At 39.0% G+C, this 15,222-nt stretch overlaps 1 long non-coding RNA gene across 1 annotated transcript in view; it reads right to left on the bottom strand.

The window, feature by feature from the left end:
* LOC133252994 (uncharacterized) overlaps positions 1-13,171 on the bottom strand; it is a 57,062-nt gene extending 43,891 nt beyond the window's left edge. The window contains exons 1-2 of the long non-coding RNA XR_009738143.1: positions 4,907-13,171; positions 4,633-4,697 (exon numbers count right to left, since the gene is read on the bottom strand). This is a non-coding gene — a long non-coding RNA (uncharacterized LOC133252994). The remainder of the gene's footprint in view (positions 1-4,632; positions 4,698-4,906) is intronic.
* Positions 13,172-15,222: the final 2,051 nt, after the last annotated feature.

Here is a 15,222-nt window from a genome sequence, read left to right as displayed (position 1 = left end):
TAGCAGATCTCTTGATTCATTACCTACCGTATAGAAACCTTTCAGTACTTTTAGCCTTTTGTCTTCCCAGGAATCAGTTGTACAACAAGTTATTTGCTCAGTAATCCCACAAAATTAGGCAATCATAAAATTCACTCACACATTTTCTCACTGTAACTTCTTGGGTTCACGCTCCTGCATCTGTTTTTTAAACAGGTGTGGGCAGGGCAGAGGGAGTGGGAAAGCCTGTCTGGGAGCTTCAGCCCAGGTGGAGGGAGTGGAGCCGGAATGAGCTGCTGAGAGTCTCATTTCCATCACGATATGGAGGCAATTACCTGCGCAGATGTGACCCACTTGGTTTACACCAGGTCCCTGGGAAATGAGTCTGCATTGGCAGGGCTCTTGTTTTCAAGGCTATGTAAATATACCATGTAGGAAAAATAGTTAACCTTTAAGAATAAACCAATAATAAATTCATAAATTAGAGTTCATTTTGAAACATATTATGAAAGATAAACAAATTATATAACTAAACAAAGACATTTAACTCTATTTCAAAACCTGATATGAGTGGCTCAAAATATTGACTAAGATGAATGCAAAATAACCAGGTGACTTTAATATTCTGCTGGCCTTTGAGTACTTTTTTTTCTTTCAAGGATAAGAACATCACTTCCCAGCCAAGATTTTGAGTTGTTTTGATAGTTCTCTGATCATTCCCAGAACTGTGAAGGAATTCTCAGCTTTAAATCCTCTGAAAAAAATACAGGTACTCGTAATCCAATATTTGATTATTTTAATGGGGCATCGAAGGTTTAGGCAGAGTCATGAAATCCAAACAAGCAATTGAATGTTGCAACCCACTTAATAAAATTAGTTCCAGGACACACAAATCACTCAGTTGGAAGAGAATCTTCAAGAAGAGGTTATAATTAAAGTAAGAGGGTTTCTCATCAAGACAGAGCCTTAGAACTTTGGCTCTGAGGTATATAAGCTTTGCACATTCTTTGAACCTGTCCTCACTACTTGAAAAGAGAGGGAGAGGGGGAGATGGAGCTAGAGCCAGAACCAGAGCAAGAAAGGAAAGGAGGGAGAGAATTTTAAGGAAACTATGACGCATAAGGGATAAAAAGAAAAAACATCTGCTGGATAATTAGCAAATTCCTTCACAAAGAGAACATTTAAAAGTTTAAAGTTTTCGACACCAACTAGACCACACTGTTTCCAAAGTAATGCTTACTATTATTTTCTATTCTAAATTCAGTCAGTTCAGGAAATTCTTTAAAGAGGAAAGTAGGGGAAGAAGTGGAAAGGGGTGCCCTCTTCAGTAACTACCAATTGAAATCTCAATCTGTTGTGAAGTTTTGGTATCTTGTGTCCCCCAAGAGGGGGAAAGAGCCTTAAATATCATTTCCAAGCTGGCTCAATATTCGTCTGTCCTCAATTTGAACCAAATTAATTTGATATCCAAATGTGCTACTTTTTAACCAAGTGCTGTGCTATGCTCAGTCACTCAGTTGTGTCTGACTCCGAAGGCCTTAGGACTGCAGCCTGCCAGGCTCCTCTGTCCATGGGATTTCTCAGGCAAGAATACTGGAGTGGGTTGCCATTTCTTCCTCCAAGGGATCTTCCCAACCCAGGGATCAAACTCAAACCTCCTGTGTCTCCTGCACTGCAGGTGAATTCTTTACCTGCTGAGTCATTTGGGAAGCCCAACAAAGCAAGTAAACTATATATTTCAACTTCTTCAGTTGCTGAAGTGGAAAGGGGTGAATTGTATTTTTAGCTGAGCAAACATAAAAGGGAGCTGGAAATGTTTTGGGTCCCATATCCAGTAAGGAAAATGGAGAACTGGTGGCCAATCAGTCTACAAAATTGGCTGAATTTCAAGAAGAAAAATGATGATGAGAAAGGTTTTCATATTTAACATTTTAAAAATAAAAGTATACTTTAAGTACAAAAGGATAAGGATAGGTAAGATAAGGAAGTGAAGCTTACTTCCTACCTGAGCAAAGAGATGAAAACAAATTTAAAGTCCTTTAACCCATCCTCACAGGGCCAGGGCAACAAGGAGGGCTGCATTCCCGCTGCTAAGGCAATAGGAGAAGCAGGAAATGGAGGGAAGCAGGAAGCGTTCAGGCAACAGCATCTGGAATGGCTGTGGCCTTACCCATTACAGTTCCTTGACTGTTTGTTACTCTGTACTTCCACCCCTCCTCTTTCTTTCTCTTCCACTCCTTCCTTCTTTTCATGTTCTTCTCTACTACATTGGGTCTGCTACATCTTCTAGCCTCTTCCTCTCTGAGGCTAACACAAGGAGGAGGTCTGAATAAAAGCAAGATTCTGGCAGTATCAGAGAAGAGTGGTTAAAGATATTCCAAGCTCTAACTTCCATTTCCCTGAGAAATCAGGTGATTTTAGTCAGTGAAAATCCATGATTTCTTGGCATCCCTCAATATATCATGATTTATAATTTAAGAATTTGCAGGCATGTTCTTTGGTAAATAAAATGCACAAAATTAGTCAACACAGTTTATTTGGGATTATCCTAACCACTAGCTTATTTGCTCACTTAAATGTCATGAAAAATTACAAAGGGCTCTTCTCATGCCTCCCTTATTCTGTCTCTTCCCATCCTTACTAGTAAATTTATCTGGTGGGTGGACCTCATAGGCTTCATAGATCAATGACTGATGATCTGGAAGTTCTTAATGGCCCATTGGGTTCAATCCTCATGTATTTGTATTGAGGGTGGGAGGAAACATGTGTACTACCCTCCTTTCTGAATATGATCCTAATTTTTCCTGCAAGATAATCAGTATAAATTACAGTTTGAATGAACTTGCTCACATTCTCTGAGAATACACACCAGTAGGCAATCTGATGACACCATCATAGAAAAAGCCCTGACTTTGACACAGTTCAAACAGGAATATTCATAAATGTTTCCATCTCCAAGTATCTTCTTATTATATGCAGGCAGAAAATTGATTGAGTCAATTATATTCCACTGACCTGAAAAAAAACTTTTTGCTGATCTCAAATTTTTAGACCCTGACTGTGTAACAATCAGTAAATTGTTACCTATGTAACCACTTTGTACATAGTAAGAACCCACAGAACATTTGTAGAACTGAAAGACTCCCATTCTAGATCTTACTAAAATCTTATATCAAAGGCAATTCATATACATATAAAATAAATTCTGAATAAAAACTATATCTGTCAGGGTCCAACCAGGAAAACAAACCACTCTAGGTATATAAAATAGAGGAAATTTAATTCCTTCCACAGATGATAAATGGAGATGGGGATGGCAACCCACTCCAGTATTCTTGCCTGGAGAATCCTATGGACAGAGGAGCATGGTGGGCTATGGTCCATGAGATCACAAAGAGTTAGACACGACTGAGCAACTAACACTTTTATACTTTCAAAGATGATAGAAGCTAAGAAGCAGAGCCCACAATGGTGGTACAACCCAGAGGCTGGCAAGAGCCAATGTGAGACCCTCTCTGAGGCTGGAGGAATAGAGAAAAAGATCACCGTTATCCACATCTGGCACCATGGCAGAGTGTTAGCTTAGTTAATATGAACACTGAGTGCAAAATAAATTCAGGAAAAAGTATGGCTCCTGACACATTATACCATGAGTGCTCAATATATATTTATAGGTCCCACGCATACATCAGGATGACTCAAGTCATCAACAAGCTTTTATGCAAAATTGGGAACAGAGACATTTGAGATAGCATCAAATAATTATTTCTTTTCAGTTATTTATTTCCAGTGCTGCCTACACATGCAAAAAGAGTCACTTGATACATGTGAATTTATTGGGATCATTACCTGAATCCAAGACAGCCAACTACTAAGTTTTCATTCTCTTTAAGAAAGCAAAGCTTGGCAGGCATGGAAAACCCGCAGTCTACAGGTCGCCCATTTCTCTCCAAGCCTTTTGCCCAGCCTTTTCACCAGTCTGAGAGCCTATGGTGTCTGGCTTGTGGCTAGACCACAATTCTGAGGCAGTTGGCAAGTGGGGGCTGTGCCAGGCTGACTTCACTGTGATGGTATCAAAGTTGGGGTTGGATTGCCAGTCTCAACAAGCTGATACCAAAGTCAGCCCCCTCCTCCAACCTGCTCGGTTTGTCTGCTGGAATAATTGGCCAACATTAAGCTAGAGACTACAAAGACGAAAGGATTATTTAAGACCCCAGTAGACCAGTTTCCCAATACCAACTGTTCCAAGTAAGCATTGTGTATCATGTCATGTAAAATAAGGTAGATTTTAGAGTCAGCTAGACCTAGCTCCAAATCCCAGTTCTTTTGCTTACTCACTGTATGGCACTGAGCATCTCAACCTTTCATCGATAAAATAGGTAGGATTAAGGGCACAATGCACACGTAAGCTCAGTTCTCCATGTAACATACACTTTATGTCCAGCCAATGACATATACTGTAAATGTGAATGTTTAGTAAAAGCTATTCATTGATAATGGTGGTAATCCATGAAGGATATAGTTTTGCAAGAGAATATTGGGCAAGCCACTGAAATAAAGTTACAGTGCAAGTAGCCAAATCAATTGCATATGGATGTTTAGTTGATGTGTGCTCTCTCTGTTTGAGACAAAAATGTTCTCTAGGCTGCTTACCTGAAACTTGAGGTCATGCTTCCCACACTCATGATGGTGATTCTGATCCATAAAGTCAATAGCCCCTGCAAAGGAACATTCCAAACTGGGTCAATGCATAGGAACTCAGAAGCAATACAATTACCCCAGACTTCATTTTGACTGAGCAAAACCAGCCCTAAATAATTTTCACTTTGTATATGTAGATTGTTCTGTACTGACTGTAAATGTAAACAGAAGCACTAATATTTGCTGTAGTAAAACTGTGGAGACTAGGAGTTTCAAAGGAGAGTACCGTTTGCTGAAGCCATCCACACTCTCTATCTGTTCTCTCCCCTCCCTTTGTCTTTCCTTTGCCCCTCTGCTCCTCCTACTGGCATTTCTTCCCTTTCCTGTCTGCCCTCTACCCACAGGGACTGCTCGCCATAAGATGAGACACATTTAATTATTCAGAGCAAAGCATTCAACAGGCCATCTAAAAATGTGATACATCTCCAAATAATCATATTAACTATTTTGTTATTTCAAATTTAAGAAATCTGCACATGAGAACTGTCCAAAAACTAGGCAACTGCTTTTCTTTCAGGGGGTATGTTGACATTTTCAGCAAATAATTTCCAAAACACTATGTGATGTTTGAAGTTGTTTTTCTAACTAAGACAATGTGTGTGGCTTGAAAAACACATTTGTGTGGTATGTTTTCGTAGATTGGCTTGCCAGGTGACCAGAAATAAAAAGCATGTCCTTAAAATTCCCTCCTCCAAGGTCTATCTTCCCCAGTCAAGGGGGTTCAGTGCATTCCAGCTTTACATTTTTTGCTCTAACGCCCTGTGTGGCCTTGCTCAGTTTAGATTTGAACCCAGTTCAAAAAAGCACAAGTCCAGGAAAAGATTGTGCAAGAGTTTTGTGTTTACACTGCACTGTACATTCTTAACAATACTGGCTATTTAATCCATTAACATCGATTTAAATTTTATGAGATTACCAATCAGCGTCTCAGAAAATATTACAAATTTAAAAGCAAAAATAGAGAAAATACTAAATAAAGCAATGTTTTCCCAGAAGTTTATGCAAGATAATGAACACAACTGCATTGATCAAGTCAGCGAGGCAAACATTGGTAGGGAGTCCGCTTTGTTGCTGGGTGCTCAGAGGAACATAAAAGTGAGCAGGATTCTGGACCTTCTCTAAGGAAAAATTCTGTTGTAGTACAGAGGGCTTTGTTTTTCCGGACCTTTATCACATCAGACTGTAAATTATCAATTTATTAGAAAATCATTGTGCAGTCTCTCTCTATCCGAGCTTGTAAGGACATTGATCTTGGGGAGTACAATACAACTTACAAACTCCATAATTCTGCTCCAGATTTTCTTATGAAGTTTTAAAGATGAGTGAGAGAAGAGGATTTTTATTAAATAATTCTTCAAATTTCCTATATTTATCAGTGGAAATTTTATCACAGTAATGATAAAAGCTACCACTGAGGAAGGTCAACTTACAATGTGGCTGGCACTGGTCTAGTTTTAAGCATTTTTACATACAATCATTTCTTTAGTTCTCAGACTAGCCTTTGAGCTGGGATTCAAGTTATCTATCACTATGTAACTAACTAGCTTAAATTTAGTGGCATTAAAGAATAACCATTTTTCTATGTTCATAGATTCTGTGGATCAAGAAATCAGATGGGGCACAAGAATTCAGACAGGGAGGACTAGGTTTCCGCTCCACAGTGTCTGAGATCTGGGTGGGGAAGACTTAAGCAGCTGGAGGGGGCATGACCAGAGAGCCGGGGGCTGGAAGCACCTGATGCTGCTTCCTATACATCTGACACCTGGCCTGGGATGACTGGAAGACTGACTCAGGTGAAACTATGGATTGGGACACCTACTCGTGTAATGTCTCCTTGGAGCTTGAGAGTCCTTACAGCACAGCAGACTTGATCTTCTTTGGCAGCTTTGGATACCAGTGAGTAAGGCAGAAGATAGACACCAATGGGTTGGCTGACCTTGAGTCAGATGTTTATATTTGTGGCCAGTGAAAATAGGACTATGTTTTCAAACTTGGACATCCGGGCTCACAAGTCTGGGTATTTCCCAGTGAAAGGAACTATTTTACAGTAAAATTCAACCTAGTGGAAATTTCTGCAGTTGCAAGTTGCAAAGAAGAAAGTTTATGTTTTCCTTATAAACACTTACTAAGAATAAACTTTATATATGATAAGTAAAAATTAAATAAACAGGAATCAAATACATAGGAATGAAAGCAATGAGGTTGAAAAGAAGAAAGACGATTGAAATGAAAAGGAAAGGAAAGAAAAGGTACAAATCAAGAGGAAAAGAACAGAATTCACCAAATGAAATGTTTCCCTGAGTTTGTGTGTGCGTATGAGACCAGTGGATCAGTAAGAAAAAAATGAATCAGGGTTTTAGAGAAACAAATGCAAAACGGAGAAAAAGAGGGGGTGGGATATTAGTTGGATTATAGCCAGTTTTCCAGCTCCAAACATCTGGAGCCAAGACAAGGAAAGGTGAGGCCCTGTCCTTTGCTGCAACACTTGCCTCCACAGGGGCTGGTTACTCAGGATATTTACATTAAATTAACGTTGCTGGCTATGGCTGTGTTCAGCACTTGGATACGCGGTTAAATAATCAGTGTGGTTTGGCTGCTGGTTTCTTTACTGTGGTTGAATAATTGGTGTTGTCTTGGTTGCTGGCTACTTAAAAAATGTATATGTGCACTTGTTTCTCTTTTTTCTTTCTCTTGAGCAATTTTGACAAGCCCTTGGCAGAAAAGTGGCTGACCAGCTTTCAAACCGGTGCTTTTTCTCCTTGTCATTTATGCTTCCCCCAGATGGCCTTGAGAATCTTAAAGACTTTTCTTCCTGGAATCTAGATGATGTGCTCTGTGTTAGGAAAGAATTCAGCTCACTTCTTTTGTTTGTAGCAAAGAGATAAGGCTGAGTCTAAGTGCAGCTGTGGTTTACTAGAAATGGATGCTTCTTTTCTAGGTATGATTCACTAGGTCCTCAGATCCACCATAAGAATGGGGAAAGACAATTACAATGACCTTTGGATAAAACAACCCTGCGTTGGTGCCGTGCTTAGTCACTTAGTCGTGTCTGACTCTTTGCGACCCCACGGACTGTAGCCTGTCAGGCTCCCCTGTCCATGGAATTCCCCAGGCAAGAATACTGGAGTGGGTTGCCATGCCCTCCTCCAGGGGATCTTCCTGACCTATGAATCGAACCCACTACTCTTATGTCTCCTGCATTGGCAGGTGGGTTCTTTACCACTAGTGCCACCTGGGAACCCCAAAACAACCCTATATGCAGGCATGTTTCCCATGTTAGTCACTTGCTATATCTTTAAAACGTAGAACAGTACTTGATACATAGTAGGTGCTCAATATTTGGTAAATAAAGGATAATAACTGAAAATTTATAATTCAGGATTGACAGTACTTCTATTCCAGAAAGTTTGCTTCATTTAGTTGCTTTGTTGATTTGCTTAACAGTTGTCAAATTACCACAAGCTGTTCTGCCCTCGGAAACCCACTCCTCCCCAGATGGCTCTGTCTTTTCTCATATTCCAAGACCCAACCCTGACTTCAGGCAAATGATGATCAGGGTGAATAATCCTCCTTCGGCAGCAAACTGGGACAGGAGTATCAAGAGACAGCACAAGTCAGGGACAAGCCTCCACCTGCCAACAAACTCCAATGATATATGCATATACATCATGAATGAAGGCAAAGTCTTTAACTGCTACTCGAAACCACAGGTTCTCAGGGTCCCAGAGGATAAGGAAACCAAAGGTCCAAGTTTGAAGTCACATACAGAGAGGAAACTAGTGTTTCTGAGTAGGAAGTGGAAAAGAAAGAGTGTTTTTTCAAATATGTGTCATCAGTATTAGGATAAATTCACCTCTCCTAGAAGTCTAGAACATGAATTTTATGTCAATCATTGTGGTTACTCAGATTCAGGATAGATTGGAAAGTATCAAGTTTCTTAATATTGATTCAGATCTATCTCAGGGCAGAGGTGAGGGTGAATACCTAAGATTTTAAAGGGATTTGGGGAGGATTCTTTAGAATTCATTGATCTTGCCATTTTAGTAAGGAGTTTTATTTCCCTTTATAACAGGCATTCTTCAACACCTTTTTTGAGAACTACTAAGACCAAGGATAGGAAAACTCCCAGGAAATGCAAACCTTTCATCCCCCACACTGTGCTGGGTGCTATGGAAACAAGGTGAAATGGTGGCCAAGGTGGCAAGCTTAGCAGATCACTCTCTGGGCATTCTCACTTATTAGGTGGTGTTGGATCACTTAACTGCCTTCAACTTAAATGCCATCAATCTTTACCTTATTAATTTTCTGAAGACATAAATAATAATGTTTGTCTTACACATAATAAGAGAAATTAAAATTAAAGCTACAATGAGGTATAATTTTCATCTATCAGATTGACAAAGATCCAAAAGTTTAATAACATGTTGTGTTGGTTATGATGCAAGCAGATAGCACTCCCGTACGCTGACACAACTTCTATGGAAAATGGCTGACCCATTGAAACAGCACAGAAACCAGCTGAAACTGGTTTTGCCTCCTTAAATAGGTTGATTGATTAATCAACACGAGTTATTTTAGAGAATAACACTTCACCTGTGCAAGTTAAAAAGCCATGTCTCCAGGATGACCTTGGAACTAAGAACCCCCAGCCCACCTAACTCAAATAGAAATGTTGCCACCAGAGCCCTTTGTGAAGCAAGAAATTGGTCAATATGGAAAATCTGACTTCCAACATCAGTCCATACATCAGTTCATAGCTTACATGAACTGATTCAAGACTAGCCAATCAGCCTCCAAATTTGAAACTCCCCAACCTTTTAAATTTCACCCTGTACTGTGGATCATGGAGACAGATTGGAGTCTGGCCTCCTGTCTCTTTGCTGGTCAACCTCACAATAAAGCTCTTCATTTTCTCAAAAGCTGGTGTCATGGTACTGGCTTCTGTGTCCACAGGGGCAGTGAACCTGCTTTGTAACACTATCATAAATAGAACTGTGGATCTATCACAGTTTAAAATGTACCTCCTCTTTGATGCAGTAATGTCACTTCCTAAAATGTATCCTCTGGCTGTATTAAAGTACTTATAAAAAGACATATGTGCAAGGTTACTCACTGCTGCATTGAAACCACAAAAAATGAACTTTGTTCATCAGTAAAGGACTGGCTAAATAATGTATGGAACATCAAAAAAATGGGATACTATGCACTCATCAAAAGGATAAGCAAGTAATAGGTCAGTGCTTGGAACAGCATCCAAAATATATTATTAAGTGAAAAAAAGGCAAAGATTATTATTTTAAAAGATTCATTTTGTATACATATGTAATATCTCTGGGGACACATATAAAACTTTGATAACAGTTGTTGAGGGAGGTGAGTATGTGGGTGCAAAGGTGAGTGGGAGTCTTTCTGGACATGTGAATGTTTTTATACCTTGTATGTTTCGCACTATATACATATATTTCCTATTCAAAAATGCATTTGAATAATAATAAAAATAAAGTGACAAAGAAAACATGGTGAAAGGAGCTTTGGTAATTAAACATGTATCTCTGCATGAAATGAAGCTCTATGGCATAAAGCTGCCTATCACAAGCACCCCTAATCAAAAGACTGTTGGAACAGAGTGCTGATCCAGGTAAGAACTCAATAAATATATCTGAGGTGGGTAACTGAATTATATGAAAGATTCTATCAATATAAATGGTTAATCATTTAGGGACATGTGTACAAATTTTGGATTCAAATGGTATGTATGGCCTCACTATTTTTTCAACAGAAGAAAAAAGAAATACTGGACTTCCCTGGTGGTCTAGTGGTTAACAATCCTGCCGATGCAGGGGAAACACGTTCGAGCCTTGGTCTGAGAAGATTCCGTATGCCTTAAGGAAGCTAAGCCCATATGCTGTAACTACTGAGCCTGTGGTCTCTCTAGAGCCCAGGAACCACAATACTGAAGCCTGCATGCCCTGGAGCCCGTGCTCTGCAACAGGAAATACCACCACAAGAAGCCCATGCACGGCAACAAAAGAGTAGCCCCCCTCACTGCAACCAGAGAAAGCCTGCATGCAGCAACAAAGACCCATTGCAGCTAAAAATAAATAAAAAAATTTTAAAAAGAAATACTAAATGTGGAAACTTTAAATAATAAAGCTATAAATGAAAAGATTCAATTTAACATCCATGATTCAATTTAACATCAGTTTTAGGTTAAAACAGAAAGTTTCCAGGGGGTTTGTCAGTACAGTCAAACTATTCTGTATAATAATGGTATGATACAGACTGGTCAATATATGAAACTATACGTTTGTCAAAACCCATAGAATGTACAACACAAAGAGTGAACCCTAAGGTAAACTATAGGCTTTAGTTAATAACAACTGTTGATATTTGTTTATTGATTGTACCAAATGTATCATACTAATAAAACATGTAAATAAAATGGGGAACAAGCCAGGGAAAAAAGGGCAGGAGATACATGGGAACTTGATACTTTCCAATCAATATTTCTGTAAACTTAGCAGTACTTATAAAAGTAAAGTCTATTAATAATAACAATGATAACAGAACAAAGTAGAAAGTAGGAAGAGTCTTTTTAAAAATGCTTCAGCTTTCTGACATACATAATTAAGCATTCCATAAATACCTGTTGGCTTCAACTGAATCAAAGTCAGTAACAAAGGAGCAGGTAAATATGAAAGCAGCTTTAAAATGTAGGAAGACTATGAACTTACTTGTGATACATTTGGTACAGTCCTGGGATTCACATTTCAAAAGAGCCTTAGACAGTTTATCAACTATCAGTCAATAAGATCATAGATTTTTCCCAAGATACTTTATGATAATTATATATATTTAGCAATAAAAATAGAAGCAATTCTAATGCCCCTCTCCCAAATTCTTTGAGAAACATTAACCACACACTCATAAATTTTACGTTAACTTATTGATAGATAATTTTGTTGTTGACAAGGTTTTCTTGATGGGGGAGGATGGAATGCGGAGAGGAAGCCTATTGCCTTTGCTTAGACTTTTACAAGGGAAAAAAGCAAAATTTTAAGATAATTGAGAAGCTCTCTCACAAATTATGTTTTAATGTTTAGAGAACAGTTTATCCATATTTATGACACATTTACAAAAAGTTTATTCTTGATATCAATAGTGAAAAACCAGATTTTACAACAAGGCTTGGCACAGCTTTCAAACATCCTACCATGTCCACTAAAGAATTGGCCCTAATTACTGAAGAACTTAAGATGTCATGTCCAAATATGCATAAGGTGCTATCTTGGAAAAATTACTCTTTGTAGAAAACTATACTGATGGCACATTCAGAACTCAACTCAACATTCAGAAAACTAAGATCATGGCATCTGGTCCCATCACTTCATGGCGAATAGATGAGGAAACAATGAAAACAGTGAGAAACTTTATTTTGGGGGGCTCCAAAATCACTGCAGATGGTGACTGCAGCCATGAAATTAAAAGACACTTGTTCCTTGGAAGAAAAGCTATGACCAACCTAGAAAGCATATTAAAAAGCAGAGACATTACTTTGCCAACAAATGTTCATCTAGTCAAAGCTATGGTTTTTCCAGTAGTCATGTATGGATGAGAGAGTTTGACTATAAAGAAAGCTGAGTGCCGAAGAATTGATGCTTTTGAACTGTGGTGTTGGAGAAAACTTTTTGAGAGCCCCTTGTACTGCAAGGAGATCCAACCAGTCCATCCTGAAGGAGATCAGTCCTGAATATTCATTGGAAGGACTGATGGGGAAGCTGAAACTCCAATACTTTGGCCACCTGATGTGAAGAATCGACTCATTGGAAAATACCCTGATGCTGGGAAAGATTGAAAGTGGGAGGAGAAGGGGACAACAGAGGATGAGATGGCTAGATGGCATCACTGATTTGATGCACTTGAATTTGAGTAGGCTCTGGGAGTTGGTGTTGGACAGGAAACCTGGAGTGCTGCAGTCCATGAGGTCACAAAGAGTCGGACACAACTGAACTGACTCATACTGACTGCCAACTGCATGCCAGGGAAGGTAAAGCAGATTATGCTTCAAATGGTCTATTTGGACTTTAAATTTCTGTTTCATTAATATCTGTCTTTCATAAAGTTTGAATGTCAAGTTTCATGAGAATTGAAGTGCCTGCTGATTCAGTGGGATTTCCTCTTGTTGACACCCAGCCAGTATCTTGATCTCACAAAGCAATAGTGTGGAGTACACTTCCCACCCCCAGAGAATAGCTGCTCTTGTCTGCTCTATGAGGAATCAGAAAATCTGGGTCGTGCTGTCACTTGGCATCCTGTAGCTATTAATGACATTCTTTGAAGAATCAGAAGTTTGTTTCCTACATTTTTATTAATCTTCAGACATTGGTGAGCCCTTAAGTTCCTACAACTAACAACTTATTTGCCTCAAAAACAAGAGAAAACAGCTAGCATCAACATAGAGCACAGAACTTCTCCAACAATTTGTGGTGAAAGACTGGGTTATTTTTCCATCTATCACTTAAAAAAAAATTAATAAAAATAAATACAGATGCATGGTCTAAACCATAATCTTGAGGTCCCAGTGTCTTTGTGGATATCTTCCTGAAGGGGTGGGGCAAAATCAGCTCTATCCTCTCTTTACCAAGAGGGTTTTGTAAAGACAGTGTGAAACGACAGAAGTTCATTCACACTTTCTTGCAACAAATTAATTGATTGTTTCTATGCAGGGTTGGAAGAGTCACTTCATAAGTACAAGCACCATCCGTGTCAGGTCCCCCAGCATACTGTACTGCTGGCAGACATTTATCTGCTCAAGGTGAGTGCTTTTGGTCTCCATACACTCTAGCTTGGAGAAGTTCCTATCTGCAGAGAAGATACCATATCACCCAAATGAAATGATACCTACAAAGTGGAAGCCCCCAATTTTTATTGGTCAATTCAACACATATAAAATTATCCTTCCAAATTATTATAAAAGAATCCAAATGCTTACTCCTACCTTCTCACAAGGCACATGGACCAGGGCTGACTTACGGAACACATTGGTGGAGGAAATTTTTCTTCTAATGACACCCTGGGTTTTCCTTCAGGGAGCCTACTCTCTCTCTCTCTCCTAAGGTACATGGGTCCATTACCTAGACCAAATGAGGTTCTAGCACTTTGTCTAGAAATTTTGGGGGGAAAGAAAGTATTTCTATTGAGATTGCTAGGATAAATAAACATAGCATTCTTTCTTCTGTAGTTTTTTTTTGGGAGGGAGTGTAGGGTAAGATTCTCAGAACTGGGCTGGGCCGAGTGGTTGTATTTTACATTTATTTTACATTTTAAAGGTGTAGCTAGATCTGCTTCCAAAAAGAATTTGCATTTCCATCAGCAACATTGATGGTGCATTTCCTTCAGAGGTATCCTAAGGAGAACTATTGTCACAGCGCTTCCACAATGTTTAGCCTGTCTCCTGGTTGTTAAAGCAATATCTCATTGTTTTCTCACTTCCTTTGCTCTAACTACTAATTAATTTAAATGTCTTTTCACTTGTTTGTTGACATTTGGATTTGCACTTCTATTTGTCTAGAACTGTCTATTTACATCTTTCCCCTTTTTCTCTTAGATTATCTTTTGCTTCTAAGAGCTCTTTGCTTACTAAAAAAATTGGCCTTTTGTCATCTCCCTCATAAACATTCTTTCCAGATCTGTGGTATGTCTATTGACTTTGTCTCTGGTTATCTTTTCCATACACAACTTCTTAATTTTTTATATAGTCAAATATGTTTGTTTTTGTTTGATAACTTCTGATTTTACAGTCTTGGTTATAAGAGTCTTACTAAATTCTAGGATATATGTCATAGCCTAGATTTTCACATTTGGTTTTTATTTTACTTTTTATATTTAAGCTTCTATTTAATTTTTTTTAATTTTTTACATTTCCTCTTAAACGGATGACCAGTTTTCCTAGCATCATTTATTTAAGAGACCATACTTTTCCCACTGATTAAATCATAAACTTTGTGAAATAAATATATGACAAAGGTTATGGTCTAATCAGCACCATATTGCTTTAATTATTAAGGCTGTATCATATGTTATTGTTAGGGGAAGCACACTGACTGAAACCGCCCACCCTGGTCAGGCCCTTTAGTAACCATTTGCATGAGTTGTTTTATGACAGGAGATCCTGGTAAGGAATACGGAACTAATAAGCCACCGCCAACCAAAAGAGTTTGGGAAAGGTCAAAAGGAGACACCGTGTGTCCGTCCACGTCCCAGAATCCCTCTCACTAGCATCCATCTTGGCTGAGTGATGCGTGCACCACCAGGAAAGACTCTGAATTAGACTGATTAGCCAAAGACAACCCGGAAACTAATCCCATCATCATAAAACCCGAGACTGTGAGCCATGGGGCAGAGGAGCTCTCCTGGGTTCCCTTACCCTACTATGTTGGGAGCCGCGTTAGGCATTACTGACAAAATGGAGGCACGGCCCCCAACCCCCTCTCCTCATCTTGCAGGCACGGTCCCAGGATGAAGGGGTTAGCTCTTGTGATT

The sequence above is a fragment of the Bos javanicus genome, chromosome 8 (assembly GCF_032452875.1).
Source record: "Bos javanicus breed banteng chromosome 8, ARS-OSU_banteng_1.0, whole genome shotgun sequence".
In the NCBI taxonomy this organism is placed as follows: domain Eukaryota; kingdom Metazoa; phylum Chordata; class Mammalia; order Artiodactyla; family Bovidae; genus Bos; species Bos javanicus.
Note: the sequence above shows the minus strand (reverse complement) of the source record. Positions and strands in the feature narration are given on the sequence as shown.